Below are 23,644 nucleotides of genomic sequence, written 5' to 3' on the forward strand. Positions count from 1 at the left end.
GCTCACTTCTCCTCTGTGCCACTATGTCAATGAGATTTCCTGATGGGTAAGGTGACTGTATAATTTAGTATCCAAAATTGGACAAGTTTGAGAGTAAAAGAGAGTTATTAATAATAGTCATAGTCTGTTTGGGCTGCTGTAATAAAATAGTATGGACTGGGTAGCTTATAAGCAACAGACATGTATTTCTTACAGTTCTGGGGCCTGGGAAGTCCAAGATCAAGATGCTGGCAGCTTCAGTGTCTGGTGAGGGCCTGCTTTCTGATTCACAGATGATGCCTTCTCACTGTGTCCTCACATGGTGGAAAGGGCAAACACAACCCCTTGGGCCTCTTTTATAAGGAAACAGTCCCATTCATGAGGGTGGAACCTTGCAAAATACCCCACCTTCTAATACAATCACCTTGGGAGCTAGAATTTCAACCTGTGAATTTTTAGGGGGACATAAACTTCACACCACATCAATCATTATACCTACATGACAACATTTTAGTCCACCCCCGAGAGTATATTTGTATTTCCACAGGGGTCTTCTAATGATATTTTGTCTTGACTCAGAAAGATACTCTTAAGGTTGAAGATTCTGATATTTTGACATAGTAGCAGGTGAGCTCAACAATTTGGGGGCAGGTAAGACTTTTGTAGCAAATCAAAGCAAACCATGTAAGTGTCTAGGGAGTCTCATTTAGAAATAAATAAACGTAACACCTACCTTTGGAAACTTTTAATTTAATTTGGAAAGTCAAAACCAACAGGGATGAAAAGTGTTTGAGACAGGTTTAGAGAAAAAAAGTGCTGAGTGTCACTTTTTAATTAAAACAAATTTTAGACCTCCATCCTCTACATCTTCCAACAACAACAACAACAACATACTAAACTATTTATGGAGATGGGAACTTACCTTCTGTGGGCTGGCAAAAGTAAGTTGATTGACCAAAAAATAGCCAAGAATTATTAATAAATGCTATGAGAGAAACAAATGAAGGGCAAAGACAACCAAGCAGGGCTACTTCAGGTATAGTCAAGAAAAGCCTTTCAGACAAGCTGGCATTAGTCTTAGACCTGAAGTATGGGGATGACCCAGCCATGTGAAGAAGCAGGGGACAGCACCCAGGCCAAGAAGACAACACATGCAAAGGCCATGATTACTGGGGTGAGCTTGAGGTATCTGGAGGATGGTCAGGAAAAGATGGTGTGGAACAAAGTAACTTGGAAAGGCAGGCTGGAACCTTGAAGGTCTCCATGGAGTCTGAATTTTATTCTAAGTATAATGAGGATCACTTGAAGTTTATGAAATTTATGTAAGCTGAAATGTACAGATCTTAAGTGTGCCATTCTACCAGGAGTGATAAGTCCATATACCCTACAACAAGTTCCCTAGTCACAGCATAGAATATTCCCATCAACCCAAGAAGTTCCCTTATGCCTTCTTCCAATAAATTACCACCCCCAGTAGGCAACCAGTCTTCTGATTTCCGTCACCCTATGTATGTTTTGCCTATTCTTAACTTCATATAAATAAACTCATACACTATGCATTGTTCCGTGTCTCGCTTTCCCTCAGCATAGTATTTTAGAGATTCATCCAAGTTGTTCATCCTTCGTATTGCTGAGTAACATTCTATTGCATAAATGTTCATAATTGGTTTATCCATTCTGGTGAAGGGCTTCCCCCAGCCCCCAGGTTTTGGCCATTATAAATAAAGCTGCTATAAACATTTCTATACAAGTCTTTTTGAGGACTTCTCTTAGGTAAATAACTAGGAGTGGAATTGCTGGATCACAGACGAGGTATATTATTATTTCCTTTTATGTTTTGAATTAATCAGCTTTATTGAGGTATAATTTACATACAATAAAATTCACCTATTTTAAGTAAATTATTTGATGAGTTTTGACAAATACATACAGTGTGTAACCATCACCATAATCATAATATGGAAATTTTACATCATGCCCCAAATTTTCTCATGCCTCTTTGCAGTCGATGTCCTTCCCCTACTCATTGTCCTTGGCAGTCATTGATTTGCTCCCTGTCATCATAGTTTTACATTTCCTAGACTTTCATATGTTAATGAAATCATATGTTATATGGTCTTTTATGTCTCACTTCGTTTACTTATGCTTTTGATATTTATCCATGTTGATACATGTATTACTAGTTCATTCCTTTAAATTGCTGAGTGGTATTCCATTGTATGGATATGATACCATTTGTTCATCCATTCATTCATCAGTTGATACACATTTAGGATGTCTTCAGTTTTGGGCTGTTGTGAAAAAAGTTGCTATAAACATTTAAATATGATTTTTAAGAATGAATTTGCTTAGTTATGTGCTAAGTATATGTTAACTTATATGAAAGTGAAAAATATATCCCAATGTAGCTGTTCATTTTACATTTCCACTAGCAATGCTGGAGAGTTCCAGGGGCCTCACAACCTTTTTAAATTTTGACCATTCTAGGTTGGGTATGGTGGCTCATGCCTGTAATCTTAGCACTGTGTGGGAGGCCAATGAGGGAGGATTGCTTAAGCCTAGGAGTTTGAGACTAGCCTGAGCAACATAGTGAGACCCCATCTCTACTAAAAATATAAAATAAAATAAAATACATTTTGACCATTCTAGTCAGTGTGTAGTAGAATGTTATTTGATTTGGCTTTTGACAATTTGATTATGGTTTGTCTAGGTGTCAAGATCTGGCTTTATCTTAATTGGAGTTTGTTGAGCTTCTTGGATATGTAAGTTAATGTTGTTGTTGTTGTTGTTGTTACATCAAATGGAAAATTTGGCCATTATTTCTTCAAATGCTGTTTCTACCCCTTACCTACCTGGCCCCCACTCCCATTTGGCATCTCTTGGTATGCTTGGTGTTACTGCATGGATCTCTGATGTTCTATTGATTTTCCTTCATTCTTTTTTCTTTTTATTCTTCAGACTGAGTCATTTCAATTGACCTATCAGGATGCTAATTAATATTTGCTAATTCTTTCTTTAGCCAGTTCAAATATGTGGTCGAACCCCTCTGGTGGATTTTCACTTCAGCTATTATGCTTTTCTACTCCAGAGCTTGTATTTGGTTCTTTTACATAATTTCGATCTCCTTAGCTATAGTCTCTATTTGGTGAGGTATCAGTCTCATAATTTCCTTTAGTTTTTTGGACATGGTATATTTTAGTTCTTTAAAGACATTTAAAATAACTGATTTAAATTATTTGTCTAGTAAGTCTAATGTCTGTGCTTTTTCAGAGAGTTTCTATTGATTGCTTTTTTTCCCTGTATATGGGTCAAATTTTCTTATTTCTTTACATATTTCATAATCTTTGTTGAAAACTGTATATTTTAAATAACATGATGCAGCAACTCTGGAAATCAGCTTCTTTCCCCTTTCTAGGGTTTGTTGTTGTTGTTGCTGCTGCTTTCTGTGTAGTTATTGTTTGTTTAATGAACTTTACTGACCTAATTCTATAAAATCTGCACTCTTTGTTGAGGGTGGCCACTGAAGTTACTGCTTAATTAGCTTACTGGACAGCTAATGACTGTGCAAATATTGTCTTAAGTGCCTAGAACCAATAAGTCACCCAGTTTTAGCAAAGCAGCTATGTGTGAACACAGGAGCATGCTCTGAACACTTGGCAAGAGAGTTGACAGCTCCACCTCAGCCCTCCATTTCGTCTTTCATGGAGCCTCATGGTCAGCCAGAAGTGACAGCTTACGGCCTTCTCAGGCCTTTCCTGACACTGTCCCATGCACGTGGCATCTTAGATATTCAGGAATATGTCAGAGCTTTTCAGAGCCCCTATGGATATCTCATTCCTCAGATTTTCCCTTTAGGCTCTTTGGTTAATCAACTGTTTGCCCAAGCTTTATCCAGTACCTCAGACAGCCATGATGATAAGCAGTTGCCAGTAACTATCTTTGACAAATGTCCCCAGGGAGGCCCTGGCTGTGCTCTGACTCAGGTCAAATAAATACAGCCTTGCTATTGAAGTCTTCCAGGGAACCACCAGACAGGTCAAATGACAATTTTTTGGAAGTGGGGTTTTAAAGGAGCTCTAACCCTACCTATTCTGCCCCTTCCAGTGGCTGCCAGGTTGCTGGTTTTCACTGTGATAAGGGGCTGTTAATTTTCAAGGCTAAAGTGAAGCTGGAGAATGGGAATGGGAGAAGTTCAACTTACAATGCCACAAAGCTCATTGTTCTTCATGAGGTTCACCTGTTTTTCTTGAATAACTGCTTCCCTGATTCACACAATAATTTGGTTAATTCTTAGAATTCTGAAAGAGTTAATCCTGACCATTATTGCAAGTTTTCTCATTGCTTTTACAGAGGAATTTTCAAAGATGCTTACTTTGCCCTTTTTCTCACTTGGCTTTATTTTGCATTTTCCTAATGACTAATGATACCGGGGAGCTTTTCATATGCTTCGAGTCATTCTCATAGATTGGGGAAATGTCTGCTTAAATCTTTTTACATTAAAAAATTACATTACATTCTTGTTAATGAGTTTTGAAAATTCTTTATTTTGTATACAAACGTATCTCTCTACCTGAGATATGTTTGGCCAATATTTTCTCCCAGTTCGTGGCATGTATTTTCAGTTTTGTAATGGTATATTTTGTAAAGCAATTTATTTTTATTTGGCTCAAGTCTAATTTATCGTTTTTTTTTCTTTTATGGTTAATGCCTGTGTCCTCTCTAAGAAATCCTTCCCTAACCTAAGGTTACAAGGTTTTCTTCTAGAAGTCTTACATTGTTAGTTTTATGATTAGGTTTATAATCCACTTTGAGTTAATTTTCGTATATGGTGTAAGGTTCATTTTTGTAAATGTATATTCACTTGTTCATGAACCATTTATTGAAAAGACTATCCTACTCCTCATTAAATATCTTTAATACCTTTATCAAAAATCAATTTAACATATATAGTGATTCTATTTCTGGATCGTCTATTCTGTCTCATTTTTGTGCATGTCTATCCTTACACCATTATCACACTGTTTGATTACAATAGTAAGTCTTGAAATTATATGGTATAGTCTTCTAATTTTTTTTGATAGGTGCATATTTATAAAAACCTTCCCACAGAATTCCAAAGTAGATGTGCCATTTTATCCTCCAAACAGCAATGTATTAGAGTTCCGGTTGTTTCCAAAGCTCCTGTCAACATTTGGATTGTCTGTCCTTTTTAATTTTAGCCATCCTAATGGGTATGTGATAATATCTCATGAAATGTTAATTTGTCTTTCCTTGATAATTAATGACTTAGAGCACCTTTTCATTTGCTTTCTGTCCTTACATATGTCTTATTTAGTGGTGTGTTTTGTAAAGTTTCTTTAATTGAGGTTTTGGTCTTTTAATTATTGATTTGTAAAATGATTTTATATATTCTGGAATGTATATATATATATAAATATTTTTCCCCTCTCTAAGACTTTTTCTTCCTTTTTTTTTCTAAGACAGAATCTTGCTCTGTTGCTCAGGCTGGAGTGCAGTGGTGCAATCTTGGCTCACTGCAACGCCCAACTTCTGAGTTTAAGTGATTCTCTTGCCTCAGCCTCTCGAGTAGCTGGAATTACAGGCCTGAGTCACTATGCCTGGCTAATTCTTGTATTTTTAGTAGAGACGGGGTTTCACCATGTTGGCCAGGCTGGTCTCAACCTCCTGAGCTCATGATTCTCCAGCCTCGGCCTCCCAAAGTGCTGGGATTACAGGCATGAACCACCATGCACAGCCTCTTCCATTTTCTTAATTGTGTTTTCTGATGAACATTAAGCTTTTAATTTTGATGAAGTCCATTTGATTTTTTTCTTTAACCATTAGTGCTTTTTGTTTTGCCTTTCCCAAGGTTGTGAGTGACTTTCTTGACTTTTTAAAATAGAAACAGCACACTTTTCATTTTTATGTTTGGATTTATGATTCATTTTGAATTATATTTTTGGCCATTATAGTGGTTAATTATTATTATTATTATTTTCTGATGTTTATCCGGTTGTTTCTGAGCCAGCTCCTTTCTCCCTTTGAACTGCCTTGGTGCTTCCTTGAAACATTTTTTTTTCTTTAAAATTTTTATTTTATTTAATCTTCACAACAATTCCACTGGGTTAATATTAGCACCATTACATTTTTTTATTATACTTTAAGAATATACATCCTTGAAGCATTTTAAGCAGAGAAGTACTATGATGCATTTGCTGATGTGAGCAACATGGACTGGAGGTAGTAGGGAGATCAGTTAGGAGGCGACTGCAGCAGTCCAGGAGTGTTGTGATCATGGCTGCAGTCAAGGCAGCAGTAGTGGAGATGGGGAGAAGAGGAAGTCACTATGTTAGTCCAGATTGTTGGAGACTGATTTGTGTTGATCCTGCATGCTTCCCACTTTCACCAATCTCCACAGTTTCAGCACACAGAAAGGGACAACACAACATGATAGTCTAATTCCATGAATGATGAGTCAAGTGTTGGCAGTTTCAGTCTAGGCTCTGCCACTAAATCTTAACTAACCTTATGAAAAGAGCATTTTCTCATAAAAAACTAGGTCATTAATGATGTCATCTTTCATACTAAAATGATGTAATTCTATGCTGTTCTCTGAATGCTCCAGGAAAGGTAGCCAATGAATTCCTGATGTCAATAAACTCTTTTTGATCTTTACCTAATCTGAGCTCTCTATAACACTAGGGACTTTACCAACCATTCCTTTCCCCTTGAAATTCCCATTTTCCTGGGCTTCCATGCCTCTACTCTCCTGATTCCCCAATTTTCTCTCTGGTAAGTTTTTCCCAGTCTCCATTGCTGCTTCCCCTCAATTTGCACAACTTCTAAATGTTGGCCTTACCAGACTCTTACCATGGGCACATTCTAATTCCACATTTCTTCTGGGTCATCTCTTTCATATTCATGACTTCAGGTATCTAGATACTATTTCTTCAGGTATCTAGATGCTATTTTACATATAGAATTTTTTATTTTTATTTTTGAGACAGATTCTTGTTCTGTTGCCCAGAGTGCAGTGGCACAATCTCAGCTCACTGCAGCCTCCGCCACCCAGGTTCAAGTGATTCTCATGCCTCAGTCTCCCAAGTAGGGGGGACTACAGGCACAAGCCACCACACCCAGCTAATTTTTGTATTTTTAGTAGAGACAGGGTTTCACCCTGTTGGACAGGCTGGTCTCAAACTCCTGACCTCAAGTGATCCACCCACCTCGGCCTCCCAAAGTGCTGGGATTACAGGGTGATACTATTTCACACATTTCTATCACCAGATGATGTCTTTCTCTCTTGCGTTCTGAACTTACATAGTTAACGTTTACCTGGTCATCTGTACCCAGCTATGTCCTAAGTCCAAAATTTAACTCATTAACGTATCCCCTAACACAATCTCCCCTCCTTGATTCCCTGTTCTGATGACTTCTATTTCTATCTACCCAACCTCCCAAGTCAGATGCCTGAGAGTCATTGTAAACTCCTTTCTCTCCTTGACTCTCCACAACCAATCCCCAAACACTTCCCTTCTCTTTCCTAGATATTTTTCATGTTCTTATCCAAATTGGAAGGCTTATGAAAAAGGGTCACTATTAGTAATAATGCCAAGATAGCCAGTGTAAACCAGTATGATTCTGGGCAAACAGCAAGGTATGATTAGCCTAATGTTGAGAAACAGAAATAATTCATTCCAGAGTGGTTTCAGAAAGCACATTGCTCTCAAAGAACTGAGAGAATTACAGTCTGCTTAGTCTAGGGTGTGTGATGCGGACTTACACAGTGAGAGATGAAGCTGGAAAGGTCATTGCAATACCAGATTCTACAGGTGTAAAATATTTCTCACCTTGAAATTATCCATGAGTGGTAAACAGTACTGGTTGTTTGCTTAGAATTAATTTTCTTTCCTTCCTAGCAAAAGCCATCTCCCATGTAACCATATACTTCAGGAGAAGCTGACCCTACACCCAGCTCTACTAGTGAGTCTAATTTGTCCAAGGGTCTTCTTTTCCCTTTGCTAGAGATTGGCTCATGGGTCAAATGATCCAACTCCAGCCAATGAAACATTAGGGGAGTCTGCTGGAGGATTTCCAAAAAGAGTTTCCTCATTCCAAACAGAAAACCATAAGAAAGGAATGTCATGCCTGTAATTGCTGTAGCTATTTTAATTCCAAGTATGAGGTTGAAACAATCATGGATGGCCAAGTGAAGAGATGGAAAAAGCAGGATTCAGGATAACTTTGTGAGTTGCTAAGTTACCAACCCCTGCCCTACTTCTGGACTTCTGAAATATGAAATGATACTTGCTTTGTTACTTAAGTCAGGATTTTCTGTTACTTATACCCAATGACACTCTGATATGCCATGAAATTTAAGAATGTGAAGTAATGGCCTTGACTTTCACGGAACTGGAAGGAGTGTGACTGCCATGTCACTTACTGTCACTATCACTTGTTTGACAATTACAGCTGCTATTTATCTTACCTTGTGTTGTTGCTTATTTTTCTATGTGATTATGTTGAATATGCATCTAATCTGGAACTTCAAAGAATCAGTTAGAGATAGATCGTACTTCTTTGTAGGCCCATAATCCATTACATAACCCACACATTTTTGTCAATTATTGACTTCCCCCTTATTCTACCCACATAGATTTTTTTGGAAGATGACCAAAATGCTATCTCTATTTGGAGATAATAATTAGTCTCATCTTCATTGGCTTCCTCTTGAATGCGGAGGGAATTATCGGATGAGTACATTGGAACATGGTCGCCATGTGGCCTGCTGCCCCCATGTGCCACTTGGAGACCAGCCTAGCATGGAAATGACCAGATGTTGGAAGCTGAGCTACTGGTGAGTAAAATAAATAAGTTAGCTGTACCACTTCCCATCTGCATGGACAGCTTCTGCATTGCGAAACTACGGGTGCATGTCATTTCACATGGCAGCAGTTAATCTCTTAACCCCTTCCTAAACTTGGCATTGGAAAGCCCTAGATGGCCAATTAGGCTGTGTGGGTATATGTACACCAGTGCCCATCTGCCACAGGAATTGGAATCAGTGGCTCAACTCAAGTCAGTACCCAGATACACAGATGCTCTGGGATCTGAGGAAGTGACTTGTAGAAAATGAAAAATGACCAGGGAAAGGCAATATGAAGGGAAGTAGAGGAGCTTATTAGGCAGCTCTGGACAAGCAGAGAAAAGTGATGGTTCAACATGTAGGGTGTGCCAGAAATGGGCTTGTTTCACTGGTTATTTGAACACAGAAGCAGGGCTTTCTGTCTCTCTCTCTCTCTCTCTCTTTCTCTCCATTCATTAATTATTTTTCTGAGTAGACTAATAATATACGCTTTTTGTGAAACATTTGAGAAATGGAAGAAAGTATAAGAAAAAAATAAAAATCACCCATACATGTATCTCCTAATATTTCATTATATCTGTACAGGCCCATTTCTTTCTAGTTTTGTGATCATTTATTCGGTCAACATTTCCACAAATATTTAATGCATTTTGTATGTGTCAGGCACCATACCAGGCACTAAGAATATAGTTGTGATCAATAATTGGCATAATTCCTTATAGAACTTCGGGTCTAGCAGAAGTGACATATAAACACACAACTGCATTAAGAATTATTTAATCTCAAATTTGACAAGCTCCGCAAAGAACAAGCACTAAGTCTTTGGGAAGAATGGGGCATCCTAACCTAGCCTGGATGTAGGGAGTGCACCTAAAAGAGAAACTCTGAAGCTGAGACTAGACTAGTGAGAAACTGCTGGCCAGGGGTGAATGTGTTGGTCCTAGAGGGATAGAGTAGGGGCAGGCTGGGAATAGAAAGGAAAATTGCCGATGGAGGGAACAGCTTGCCTGAGGTCCTGATGAGGAGACAATGACTAGATGGGGGTGAAATGGCTTTGTGGAAATTAGAAAGAAAAATAGGAGCCAGATCCTACAAGACAAGTGTTGACAAACAATAGCCCAGGGGCCAAATCTAGCACCCCACCTATTTTTGTGAATAAAGTTTTATTGGAACAGAGCCACACCCACTCATTTATATAATGTCTGTAGTTGTTTTCACACCACACTGGCAGGGATGAATAGTTGTTACAGAGACTGCAGGGTCCATAATGCTTAAAATATTTACTATCTGGCCCTTTCCAGAAAACTTTGCTGACCCCTGCTATGGGGTTTTGTGGCGGGGCGTATGGTGGAATTCTTTTATCACAAGTACAATGGAAAGGCTTTGAGAGGAAAGCAAGGAAGACATCATCAGATTTTTCTTTTAAAAGAACTCTAGCTACAGAAGCATGTAGAGATTAGAACTGGGGACTCTGGGTGGATATTGGGCACCTAAGAGTATCCAGGAGACAGATGTTGATGGTTTGGACTCAGGATGTGCCAAGTGGACACAGGAAAAAAGAAACAGATTTGAGATCTCTTTAGCATTTGTATTGGACAGGACTTGATGGCTGATTGGGAGGGGAAGTAAGGATAGAGAGGTGTTTAGGAACACCCAGGTTTCTGCCTGGTGCACCTGCATGGATGAGGGTGTCATCAACCAAATGGGAAGCCATGGAGGAGAAGCAAGATTGAGAGGGAAAGTCAGGAGCTTTTAGCGCCTGTCTAATGTAATCACAATCGGTAATATGATAAATCCCCTATTAATGGACATGTAGATTGTTCCTATTATTTTTCTTTTCAAAATAATGCTGCGATGCAGCAAAAGGAACAGTCAGCAGAGTAGACAGACAACCCACAGAGTGAGAGAAATATTCACAATCTATACATCTGACAGAGAACTAATATCCAGAATCTACAACGAACTCAAACAAATCAGTAAGAAAAAATAAACAATCCCATCAAAAAGTGGACTAAGCACATGAATAGACAATCCTCAAAAGAAGATATACAAATGGCCAAAAAAATATGAAAAAAATGCTCAAAATCACTGATGATCAGGGAAATGCAAATCAAAACCACAATGCAATACCACCTTACTCCTGCAAGAATAACCATAATAAAAAATCCAATAAAACAGTAGATGTTGGAGTGGAGGCGGTGAACAGGGAACACTTCTACACTGCTGGTGGAAATGTGAACTAGCACAGCCAGTATGGAAAACACTGTGGAGATTCCTTAAAGAACTAAAAGTAGAACTACCGTTTGATCTAGAAATCCCAGTACTGGGTATCTACTCAGAGGAAAAGAAGTCGTTATTCAAAAAAGACACTTGCACAGGCTTGTTTATAGTGGCACAATTCACAATAGCAAAATCGTGGAAGCAACCCACATGCCCATCAGTCAATGAGTGGATAAAGAAACTGTGGGGTGTGTGTGTGTATATATATAAAGAAAAACTAAAAGAAAAACTCTGAAGCTGAGACTAGACTATACACACACACACACACACATATATATATAAACATATATATACATATATACACAATGGAATACTATGCAGCCATAAAAAGAAATGAATTGACAGCATTTGCAGTGACCTGGATGAGATTGGAGACTATTATTCTAAGCGAAGTAACTCAGGAATGGCAAAGCAAACATCGTATGTTCTCACTGATATGTGGGAGCTAAGCTCTGAGGATGCAAAGGCATAAGAATGATACAATGGACTTTGGGGACTTGCGGGAAAGGGTGGGAGGGGAGCAAGAGACAAAAGACTACAAATATGGTGCCGTGTATACTGCTGTGGTGATGGGTGCACCAAGATCTCACAAATCGCCACTAAAGAACTTACTCATGTAACTAAATACCACCTGTACCCCAGTAACTTATGGAAAAATAAAATAAAATAAAAATAATGCTATGATGAATTCATTTGTGCATATATCTCATTGTTTCCTTAGACTGCAATCCTAAAAGCAGAATGGCTGGATAAAAGACAGCTCACATTTTTAATCTCTTTGATCCATATTGCTAAATTGTCCTCCACAATGTTATTTCAATTTATACTCGCACCAGTGTGTGCTGCTACAGCCATTTTTTGTTCAATAGGCACCAAATTGCCCTAGGGTTGGGTGTCAGGATCTGTCCTATGTCTTTAAAACAAAACAAAACAAAAAAACTCTATTGCTTCCAGCTCAAGTTATTAATGCTTGAAAGATATTCCATGTTTGAAGGGATTTTTGTGGTACTGGCCTATAAGTTGACCTTTCTGAGATGAATAAAAAACATTCTTTAAAACTGTGGTTGACATCCAAGGTATAAATTCTGGCACAAGAACTTTTCGAGTTCCATCTCTCCTTGGTGTGATAAAAGGTAACTTACAACCCAAGTCACATTAAGCCCCTAATATATGTGAGCTGGTGTTTCAGGCCACATCTTCTCTGTCTCCAAAGAGGACTTTGTTTTTTGTGGCACACCCATCACCTGCCAACTCCACAACCATACTCCACACTCCACAGTTGCAGCTGCCACCTAGTAGCAGCCAGACTCATAAAGCCTTTTGGCACGAGGCATAGGTTTGCAGCATCAGGTAAGCCTTCTGGGGTGACCATGTAGGGAAAGGGAGGTGTGATGTTGAAGCCAGGCAGCCTTGGATATGAATCCCAGTTCTATCTATTACTTGTTTTCTATCTTGTTAGGTCATGTAACTGCTCTGCCTTCACTTTCTTGTCTGTAAAATCGGAGTTTTTTATAGCTAGCTCAGAAATTGTTGGGAAGAGTAGTGGCAAGGCCCAGCAGATGCTCAAAAGTGAAGCTGGGGAGTGGGAAAGGATCTGTGGAATTTGGGGGCCTTCTGCCCTCTGCACTTCAGCCCCCTTCAAGCACTTCAGACTTTAGGGTCTCAGAGTTAATCACAGCTTAATACACCAAATTAATCACAGTTCTTTTTTAAGAAGGAAGAAATAATGAGTGAGTTTAATTTTCCAATCCTGCTTTAGGCAGTCAGCTCTCAAGTAGAGGAAGATAATCATGGGTAAGGCGTGCTGCAGGGCCTGTCTTCGGCAGATGTCTTTCTCACTAGCTGAATGTTCCACCTGAAACTTCCAGCATGTATCTTGTTGTCTCCAAGATGCCCTTGTTAAAATACAGATATCTTCAAGGTAAGCTGTTAGATGTTAGCACAGACTCTGGAGTTAGATGAACTGGGGATAAATTCCCGCTTCCCCACTTGTTAGCTATGTGACTTTGGAAACGTTACTTCACATCTCTGTGTCTCAGTTCCTTCATCTGTACAATGGAAATAATAATCTTGTTAAGGGAAGAGTAGATGAGATAACGTCTGGGACATTATAAGTGCTCAATTAAAGTTAGCTATTGTTAGTAGCTATTGCTAAACCCTGAGAAGAAGAGTTAGGTGGTGATACGAGTCCACCAAGAATATACTTAAGTTTCTCCTTCATCTGGGTGAGTTTCCATAGGCTTTGCAAAATAGGTGCTATTTCACAGACGAGGACAACTAAATCTCAGAGAAATTAACTGGTTCTGAGTCACATAGCTTCATCAGGATGCCCTGAAGAAACAGGATATAATGCACACCCTCCTTTAGCTGTGCCCCCAATAACCCTCCTGAATAACTTCTGGCTTCCTAAGAGAGGACTAATGGTTGTAGCCCCTGGAATCCACCTACACACTCTCCCTGAGATAGTCTGTAGTGGACAGCTCCCAAATGTTTTCCAGTTTGAGGAAAGACAGCTTGAAGAGCAACTTGCAAAAGCAAGGTCAGATACCAAGCCCAGAGGCCGTACGGATGTCACACCTCAGTTCTTATGGTGATGACTTGGCATTTAGAGATGAAAAAATCATCTCCACGACAACGTAGGTGATTTATTTACAGATGATTAATCCCATTGTATACTACTGCCAAATCCACTTCTGGCTTCACGCCTGGTGACATGGGGAAAATACCACGGCTTCCTTGTCTTGGGTACATTTCCATCTGCTGGGCATTCTCTGGGTTCCTGGGGGAGGTGAGTCAACAGTCTGTCAATACTATGGATTTAGTGTCTTGATGTGGGTTCTAATGAGAGAGTTTTTATAATGTTTCACACACTCCCACTCCTGCCGGCCACAGTGGTAATATCAAACCCAGAGACCAGGAACAGAGGAACTTGCTTTCTTCCAGCTTTAGATCTTCCACCTAATATGATCAGAGAATTCTTATTTCATTTAATATGTCTTTCATGAGTGCCTGTTCTGCACCAGATACTGTCCCAGAATAGAAGAAAGCATACTTCCAGAAAATTTGCTATGATCATGAAGAAACTGAACTCAGACAATAATAATTATAATAATATCTCCTATTTATCAAGCATTTACTGTGTGCCAGTTGCTGTACCAGGAACATCACAGTTTATCCTCCCCAAAGCCCTTGGCTGCAGGTCCTATGGTATCCCTATTTTTCTCTTAATGAAGATAAAACACAGAGAGGTTAAGAAGCTTTCCCAGGATGGCACAGCTGGGAAAGTGGTGGAGTTGATTTTACCCAAATACAGTGAATTCTCCTTATCTGTGAAGGTTATGTTCTATAAAGTGGCTGTGAGCACCGAATTAGCAAATACTAAACAGTTGCTCCTACAGGAAATACAGGGTGAGATTCCTTTGAGCCTCTGATCAATATTTAACCTTGTTTTAATGATGTTTTGTTTAAAGATATCTTATTCAATATACACGTTTGATTCATTAACATCGAACTTATAGCAACAGCACTGTGACCCACGCCCAAATGATACTTCCCTTATGCATACATTTTGTCTGTAAGGCACACAGCAGCCTTCTACTTAGGATCACTTTAGCACTATGCTTTGGGACCATTTGAAACAGCAAAATCACCATCATAAAGCATAAAAATGGGAAAAAATGGGACACTAAATAGACCACAAAAGAGATACTTGTTCTCAGACTGAGAGCTGAAATGAAAAAGCAGAGTATCACTTTGTTGTCCCACCTCAGCTAGGAATGCTTGTGTTGAGTGTTGAGTGACTCAAGTTTTTTGCTGCTGTAAGAATACCTGCAAGTGACCACAAATGTGCCCTGAGTATTGATTTTAAAGTTACAAATAAATTTTAGCATGTAGAGAAATTCCATTCATAAGGAGGATTGGGTATAATCTTATTCCAGAGCATGTTTTTACTGTTCTTCACACTTTATGCTGCTGTGGTCAGCAGCCTCTAAGATGGCCTTCAGGGATCCCCACCTCCTGGTCTTCATGCCCTTGGTAACACCCTTGGGAATGCCAATCCCCTTGAGTATGTGCTAGACCTAGTGACTGACTTCTAATAAATAGAATGTGGTATAAGGTCATAGGATATCACTGTCAAGTTCAATTACAAAAAAAACTATAGCTTCCATCTTGAACGTTCTTTCTCTTTTATTAGTTTTCTGGGAAGTTTGCTGCCATGTTTTGAACTGCTCTATGGAGAATGCAACATGGCTAGGAATATGAGAGAGCCAACAGGACAATGAGGCCCTCAATACAGCAAGAAACCAAATCCTGCCAACAACCATGTGAGTAAATAGATCCTCCCCCAGTCAAGACTTCGAGTGAAATTGCTGCCCTGACCAATACATTAGTTGTAGCCTTGTCAGAAACCTTAGAACCAGAGGCAGTGAACTAAGCCATGCATAGATTCTTGGCCCAAAGAAACTGTAAAATAGTAAGTTTTTGTTTTAAGTCACTAAGTTTTAGGGTAATTTGTTACAAAGCAAAAGATAACTAGCACAACTGCCTTCTCACATGCTACATTTATTAGATTGCATGGCATTATGAGCTAGATTCTTTACATGACCTACTGCATCTGATCCTCACGATGACCTGGTAAATTACTGATATTATTCTCATTTTGTAGATAAGGCAACTGTCCATCAGAAAGGTTGAGTAACTTGACCAAGGTAACACAGCTAAAAGTAAATCAGGTTTTTGACCACAGATTTGATCAACCCCCAAACTCTCAAGCTAGACTTGAATTGCACAATACCATTGAGCCGGGATCAGAATGCATTCCTCTTGATTTCAAGGTCAATTTTTTTTTCCTGTTTCTCACTTAAAAACACAAACCTTCAAGTGAAAGAAAGATTACATGAGATGGAAAGGTTCAGGTGGCCATAATGATATTCAGTCTCTGCCACTACTTCTTCCTAATCCTCATCTGCAGAAGAAGCCCTTTGAGCAGGATTGTGCAAATGTTATCTCTTACAAAGTCACCCCACCTGGAATCTAATTGTATTAATCTTCTCAGGTTGTCATAACAGAATACCAGAGGTTGGGTGGCTTAAACAACAGAAATTTGTTTTCTCACAGTTCTGGAGGCTGAAAGTCTGAGATCAAGGTTCAGCATGTTCAGTTTCTGCTGTGGCCCCTCTTCCTGAGGTGTAGATGGTCACCTTCTCCCTTTGTTCTGCCATGGCTCTCACAGAGAGAGAAGGCTCTCTAGTGCATCCTGTTCTTGTAATTCCATCAGATTAGGACACCACCCTTATAACCTCATTTAACCTTACCTCCCTAAAAGTCCTGTCTCCAAATACCACCACATTAGGGGTTAGGGCTTCGAGATAGGAATTTTGCCGGGGGGCTCGTAGGGGACATAATTCAGTTTGTAATATAAATCAACATTCATTTATTGGCCACTAGGTCCAAAACCAGGTAGAGATTAAGGATGCCACTCCCAGTGTATAAGCCTGAAACTTGATGTGGAAAGGGACCAAGAGATATCCAGTAATCAACTTCTTACCTCTCTAGTCCTTGATTTCTGACAGACACACTGAGACAGATAACCCCTGCAGTGGAGGCCTAAACTTAGGCTATGTGTAGCATTAGTAAATGGCTCAAACAACTCCAAACTCCTCATTTTACAAATGAGGATCTTGAAGCTCAGAAAGACAAAATGACTTGCCCAGGGTTGCAGAGCTGGGTAGTGGCAAGGCCAGGCTTGGGTTTAAGCGTAGTGGCTTTCACCTTCCCCTTGGCCAGGCTAGAAGATGGGTGTCCTGAGAAACCCTCAGAAGGAGAACACTGGACAAATCCTTGAAGTCTCCTGGGCACGTGGGGGTTGTGATGGAGGGGTGTATTGTGAGTGTGGGTGTGTGTATGCAGAGTGTTGCTGGGCAGCACAAGACAGCATAGCTGGCACCTTTGTCTTCCTCATGATTCCGTTTCTTCTCTTGGGCCCCTCTTCCTGTGTAAAATAAAAGTCCCTCTTGGCAGTTCACTAAGAGTACGGATTGACAGACTTTTTTTTTTGTTTTGAAAAGGACCGACTAATAAATATTTTAGGCTCTGTAGGCCAGACGATCTCTCTTGCAACTCAACCCGGCCATTGTAGCTTAAGAGTAGCCATAGACCATATATAATCAAATAGGTGTGGCTGTGTGCTAACAAAACTTTATTTACAAACAGATAGCAGCTGGATTTGTTGTAAGGGATATATTTTGTGGAGCTGCTGAAGCTGGGGTGCTTTCTTCGTCCCTCACAAACATCCTCACGTGAACTTACTCATCCCTTTTCTTACCTTATTTTGCCAAGTTCTCAGATTTTGAAGACCAGGACTCCTCATGAATCTGTCAGCCCCCCTCAGCCCAGCTCTGGGCCTCTCTGTCACCACCACTGCCACCTTGTCATTATCCTATTTGATGCCAGTCACTGGACTAACAGGCTTTATCACATTTAATTCCTTCAACACCACCAAGAGGTAAGTATCACTCCACATCTAACACGACTTGCCTGAGGCTTAAATAACTAAGTAACTTGTCCAAGGTTGTTGTAAATACTAAGTGCAGATTTTGACCTTTTTTTTTTTTTAATTTGTAAATCCCAAGCTCTTAATAAATTCTCTACGAACTCCTAAATGGATGGTTTTAAACTAGCACAGTGAGAAAAATCATCAAAGTGAAAAGAATATAGAGTAACAAGTTGAATTGTTTAATCTCAATTGTAGGCCTAGAGATCTAGAGCAGTGATCACCAGGCCAGGGATCAAATGAAGGTGAGCATCAGAATCTCCTGGGGAGATTGTGAATATGCACATTCCTGGACCCCGCTCTCAGAGATTCTAATTTCTTAAACACAGGAAGAGACCTAGGAATCTGTACTTAAGACAGCATCCCGGATTCTAGGACCAGTGAGAGACACACAACTTCTGAGGTCCTACTGAAAAAATGCTGTCATCAGACTCGATGTAGCTAAGATGCTTTGGGGCATCTACTTCTGCATCTCCAGTCTTCTGGATGACTCAGCAGCAGGGCAGCTCTTGCTGTGATTCAGCACTAATGACCTAACGTTATGCTCCTTAGAAAGCATAACTGCTCTACTCTAAGTACAGCCCCAGGAGAATGAGAGCTCTGGTTTTCTTTTCTCTTCTCTTCTCCTCTTTTCTTTCTCAATTATTGGCATGTCTATGCATACCAAATGAGTGAATTTTGTCAAAAACTTTTAATATCTTTAATGTGGGCCTTTGAAGCCCCCCCAGGACTTTGGGGAAGAGAGAAAGGGCTCATTTCAATTTGAACCTTCAGTAATCTCACTAATACAAATAAGCAAGGGATGACTACTTAGCACAAACATGGTTGCTATTTATGAGAATGTGGAGGTTAATGCAGATTTTGCATACACTATTTTTTTTTTCTGCTTGGTGATTTAGGCACTCATATCTCTACCCCACCAGCAGCATCTTAGAGGCAGTGAGAACCCTATTTTAGAAGGAGAGTCTGTCCTTTCAAGTTGACAACGTGCTTGCTTTTCGGTTCAAGCGTATTCTCCTGCCTCAGTCTCCCAAGTAGCTGGGACTACAGGTGTGTGCCACTACACCCAACTAATTGTTGTATTTTTAGTAGAGACGAAGTTTCACCATATTGGCCAGGATGGTCTTGATCTCCTGACCTTGTGATCCGCCAACTCAGCCTCTATTCCAAAGATGCTGTGAATGCTACAGGTGTGAGCCACCACACCTGGTCTATTTCTTAATCTGTTAGGAAAACAGAAAACAGCTCAGGAAAAGAAAGAAAACAGAAGTCAAGACATCCCATCTGTGATACAGAATAACCCATGACTTAGAATATTTCATGTAATGACTTCAAACCACAATAAGACTTCAGTACTTCAGAGCACAGCTGTTGGAGTGGCTTCACCATTCACTGGCTCTGTGTCTTTGGGAATCTTCCATAACCCCTGTAAGTCTCAGCCTCCTTGTCTGTAAAATGAAATTAATAATAGTCCTTCCATCATTAGGCTATTGCAAAGATAAAATGAAACAGTATATGTAAAAGTACTTGCATACCTGGCACGTAGTAGGAGCTCAATAACTGTTAGTTTTCCATTCATCAGGTTTTCATTCAAAAAACATTTATGAAGTGCCTGTTAACATGTCAAGCACCATTTTTAGGTACTTATGAAAAAGCAGTGCACAAACAGACAGGAATCCCTACCTTTATGTCTTAACGGGGTCAAACAAGTAAAACACAGCTGATATGAAGTGGTGTTGAGTGCTTTGGAAAAAATGAAGCTGGGCAACAGTTCTGGGTAATGGCAAAGTGGGCAGGGGTCATTTTCCTGCTGCCCCTGAGCTGAATGAGGATTGCCATCTGGGACATAAGGAGTGGTGTGGGAATGTTGAGTGTCATGTAATGATAGAAGAAAACTGGGAAAAGAGGCATAAAGAAATTAGCACTGACCTAATGATGTCAAGGCAAAGAATATTTAGGGGTGAGATGGGAATAGAGGTTTTTCCTGAAACACACAGAATTCTGGTGCCTTCACTTTTTCTCTGCTATTAATTAATGGAAGCTTGGGAAGAAGTGGCTTTATAGATCATGATTATTATCTTTACTATACAAGGCTCCCCAGCTCGCGATCAATTGATGAGATAAAGGGGGCATCTGGAACTCCTGAATTTTTAAGTAAAATTATGTACATATGGGTAAGTATGTGCAAGGAGAAAGTTCATACATTTTATCCCATTCTCAAAGGGACCCAAGACCAAAACAGAGTTAGTTCTGCTTCTCCTTGGTTCATAAGAAGGTGACTACACTGAACAGTGTCAGTTGACACTTCTTGTCCTTGCAAGAGTATGAATGGTGCTCCCTTTCATCCTCCAAGCTGTGGAGATAATTTTAGGGTCTCCTGAGCTGTAAGGCTCCTACCTTACTTCTTTGTTTGATGCATCCCTACATCTCTCAGATGGCCTTCAGCCCTGGGTTGAGAAGAAGGGTCTAGAACACTTTTCAAACAGAATATTGGAACCGCAGGTTGTACAGCTCACTATCTGCCTAGGCTGATGTCCTTGGGTGTTCCTTGACCACAGAGGAGAGGACAGGAGTGGCTCCCCTTTAGGAATCAGGGGTAAGTTTCCAGAGGATTCCTTCCAACATGCTCTTTCCCATAAGTTCACTTTCACACGCTCCCTCATTTCCCAAACTGAAACTGTGACAGTGTGCCAACTTGGCTGTAGGCAGGACAAAGCGAAAAACAAAGCACCCAGACAACCAACAAGATAGATGATGAGAGCCGGGGGCCTCTAACACTGGAGACTTAGGTGGGGAAAATCCTGGATCTTTTTCTACTGGACTAAGCTTGAGGTATGTGTCTGCGTGTCCAAGGGGTTTATTGAAAATGGTGACTGGAAGATCCTTGCCTTCTAGGCACTTAAAATGTCTTAATTTTACTTCCTTATCAGCAAAACGACAGAGGTAAATGGAAAGTAAATGTTAAGCTGCATAAAGAGCCAACAGAATTAAACATAGATAAGTGACCTAATTCTAGCATCCCCACGCCTGACTTTCTGCTTCATTTCTTTTTGGTCTCCTTATGAGGCTACCACTTTCCCTGCACAAGAAAGACTTTGGTTAAAGACTTTGGACTCCTTTGGGTCTTCTGACCTTGGAGCAGCCAAGGAATTCCTTTTTCTCTCTCTTTTATGAACACAGCTCTATTTCCTCTAAGGAAGAAAAAAAGCAAGGAACTGGGAATTGGAGTGTCCGTTGAGAAACATACCCTCTTGGTCATTTTTGGAAGGCACATTGTTTAAGTTTGGAAGTCTAAGGCCATCAGTGGATCATGTTACGTTTGTTTCATGGCTTTGGTATTATAAGTGGAAACCCACTAGTGGTGGGCTTTCCAAATGATTCAAATTTATTATACAATTATTGGACATAACAAGAGATTATCCAATATGAAGCTATCTAATCTGATTAAACCAAACATTTTCTTAAGATATACCTCAACATAGGCACATACACATTCCTTTGGGATAGAAGAGACCACAGCACCCCAATCCTTATACAGGGTATTGTGATGGCTCATGTGGGTGTGGCTTGAAGTTCTGGATGCTCTCTCACTCAGAAGCCACCTAGAACAGTGCTGAGGATGGGATATTGGATGAGGTCCAGAGTTCCCAGTCCGAGACTGCACCTTCAAGCGTCAGGACAGTGGAAGCAAGTGTCATGAAGCTGTGGAAACTCAGGGCTCGTATACTTGGTAAACCCTGCTGGATATGACCAGTGTGCATGCTGGCGCTTCTATTCCCACCCATCAGGCTGTAGACTTCAAGTTTACACAAATCAGGCAATCCTAATATGTTGATCCTGATACTATGCAGTGGCCCTCACTGGGACATCGGCAGCTCTATTGGATTGATACGATAAAGTATTATGGGACTCAGAGTCATAACTGAACATATACACCATACTGTGCAGAGGTCATGGGTCAAATTGAGTCAAAAAATATTTTTTCGCTACTTTTTATATTTTTTGTCCTCACAGTGGGTTTGTTTGCTTGTTTTTGACACTCAGACATTTTAAAACAATGAGATTTCATATGACAATGCAGTTTCTGGTTTTGTGTGTATGTGTGTGTTTTTTTAATCAGAAGATATAGGTTTCCTAGGCCCTCATTATCACACACCAAACAGGAGCAGACATTTGCTTTCCATTTGGCTCCCGTTTCTTCTTGGCACAGTCTTCTGTCCCTGCAGGCATGTCACTCTGCTGCCTTGATTTGGAAGCCTAGATTCTCCTTCAGTCTCAGGTCCAGACTGGTGATGTCCAAGACTCCATTTAAGGAAGGACCTTCCCAATGACCTTCTCTACTGTTTCCAGATGGTAGATCTGCATCTGTGGCTGCTACCTGCAGGACCTGGCACACCACAGAGAGACTGTGATGACAGCCCACGACTCCCTTAAGATGAAGGCATGAGTGTTAGAGCACCCCATGAGTAAAGGGGAAGTGTCTTAGTCCATTGATGCTGTTATAACAAAATACTTTAGACTGGGTAATTTATAAACAACAGAAATTTATTGCTTACAGTTCTGGAGGCTGGGAAGTCCAAGATTAAGACACCAGCACATTCAATGCTTGGGGAGGGTCTGTTCCTCATTGGTGGCACCTTCCATGTGTCCTCACATGATGGAAGGACAAAGCAGCTCTCTGGGGCTTTTCAATAAGGGCACTAATCCCATTCACAAGGACAGAACCCTTGTGACCTAATTACCTCCCAAAGGCCCTGCCTTCTAATATTATCACCTTGGTGATTAGTTTTCACTCTATGAATTTTAGGTGGACACAGCATTCAGAACATGGAAGGAGGGGTAGCCTCGGCTTTTCTTTTCTGTTTTTTTTTTTGGAATGGAGTCTTGCTCTGTCACCCAGGCTGGAGTGCAATGGTGCAATCTTGGCTCACTACAACCTCCGCCTCCCAGGTTCAAGCAATCCTCCAGCCTCAGCCTCTCGAGTAGCTGAGATTACAGGCACCCGCCACCATACCTATCTAATTTTTATAATTTTAGTAGAGACAGGATTTCGCCATGTTGGCCAGGCTGGTCGTGAACTCCTGACCTCAGGTGATCCACCTGCTTCAGCCGGCCTCCCAAAGTGCTGGGATTACAGGTGTGAGCCACTGTGCCTGGCCGCCTCAGCTTTTCTATCTCAAAAGCTTATTGGTAATTTTCTCCCCTAACTTCCTCACTCATAGATGTGAAAACACAAGCCCAGAAAAGTTCCATGGTTGTTCTAAAGTCCCACACCGAGCCAGCAGTAGATCCAGGATGAAGGTTTAGGTCTTCTGATCCTTGGCCCAGATGATTTCCCTGCTCTTTTTCCCTTGCCAGTGTGTTATTCTGGGATGAAGCCATTACTCTGTCTGCCCTCCCAACAGAAGCTTCTTCATTTGTGTTCACTTTCTTTCTCCCTGCTGGTCAGTGGTCTTGAATTTCACAAGTACTGCAAGTGTGAATTGCCTTGGGTTATCTGTTGGTTGGAGTCTATGGCAGTCAATATTTTCTCAGGATGGTGTCTCTCAGCAAGACTTAAGCCAATAAATGGCAAGCAGGCAATCAACAAGGACTTATTAATTCCCCTGATCTTTGTTCAGCACCACAGGCTTTCTGAAGAACTATTACATTTAATTCCTTCTGTAGCAAGTAACAGACCACCTTGTCAAAGTTGCTTAAGCAAAGAAAGAATTTATTGGCCCCAGAATAAAATATCAACTCATGGGAAAGGCAGGGCCACAGCTGGGCCTTGGGAAAACTAAAAGTAGAACTCCAGCAAGAGCAGTATTCTCTGTTTAGATCTCACATCTGCTTTTTACTGTATGTTGGGCTCGTTCTCCATATGATAGAAAAATGTCCGCCAATATTTCCTGACTGTATCCTCTCAACTTTGACCATTGGAAAGAAAATGACTTCCTCATTCTGGATCCTCCAAGCCTATGGAA

The 23,644-nt window shown here is 40.4% G+C and overlaps 1 long non-coding RNA gene across 2 annotated transcripts; it reads left to right on the forward strand.

Annotated features, from left to right (window-relative positions):
* The first annotated feature begins 2,549 nt into the window (after positions 1 to 2,549).
* Positions 2,550 to 18,694, forward strand: LOC110743565. 2 transcript variants are annotated; one of them, XR_002522846.2, is made up of 5 exons: positions 2,550 to 2,741; positions 8,636 to 8,836; positions 12,885 to 13,046; positions 15,321 to 15,450; positions 17,465 to 18,694. It is a non-coding gene; the product is annotated as an uncharacterized LOC110743565 (long non-coding RNA). The 2 variants fall into 2 exon arrangements; XR_002522845.2 differs by lacking the exon at positions 2,550 to 2,741 and having other exon boundaries at positions 7,148 to 8,836.
* The last annotated feature ends 4,950 nt before the right edge of the window (positions 18,695 to 23,644 follow it).

The sequence above is a fragment of the Papio anubis genome, chromosome 5 (genome assembly GCF_008728515.1).
Source record: "Papio anubis isolate 15944 chromosome 5, Panubis1.0, whole genome shotgun sequence".
Taxonomy (NCBI): Eukaryota; Metazoa; Chordata; class Mammalia; order Primates; family Cercopithecidae; genus Papio; species Papio anubis.